Here is a 654-nt window from a genome sequence, read left to right as displayed (position 1 = left end):
GAGGCACGTTTACAGCATTTTTTTGATCGAGGCTACTTTTTTCTAATCGGCCAAAAGCGATCACGTGACTACATCTGTCTGGCATCATGTATTTAGTTTATGAACGAGATAAGAGAGCTTATGTTTATGATTTGACGGCAGTCAGTCGGGAGTGGAAACACTGTTTGGGATATACAGTCGGACTTCGTTTATACGACGTTTCACGAGGCCGGGTCGAAACGTCGTATAAATGCAAAAGTCGCACAACTGAGTCGAGTAAACCAGGGTCGGATTAAAGTCGGTTGAGGCCCCGGCATAGGCGGAGATAGACTTGGAAGTCTGTGGGGGGGGGGGGCAAGATGATGATGATGATGTCGATTCATCTATACATATATGCATTAGATCAGTCGACTTCACCTTTGATGCTGGGAGGGGGCAATGCCCCCCCCCGTCCCCTCTTCCGGGGCCCTTCATATGTTGGGACACCCATGTGAGAGCCCGGTACGCCCGCCGTTTAGTTAAATCCACCTCTGGAAACATAATCCCTCCCCCAACATCCTATCTCTCTCATCCCGTCAATCAACATAATCTCCCATCAATATAAAATATTGCAAAATTCAATGTGTTTTACTGCATCTCCTATAATCTATATATACATACAGGGCATCCATAATT

This window comes from Pholcus phalangioides, unplaced genomic scaffold, assembly GCF_987345545.1.
Source record: "Pholcus phalangioides strain wild (caught in Gottingen) unplaced genomic scaffold, Ppha-v1.0 ptg000014l_1, whole genome shotgun sequence".
Taxonomy (NCBI): domain Eukaryota; kingdom Metazoa; phylum Arthropoda; class Arachnida; order Araneae; family Pholcidae; genus Pholcus; species Pholcus phalangioides.
Note: the sequence above shows the minus strand (reverse complement) of the source record.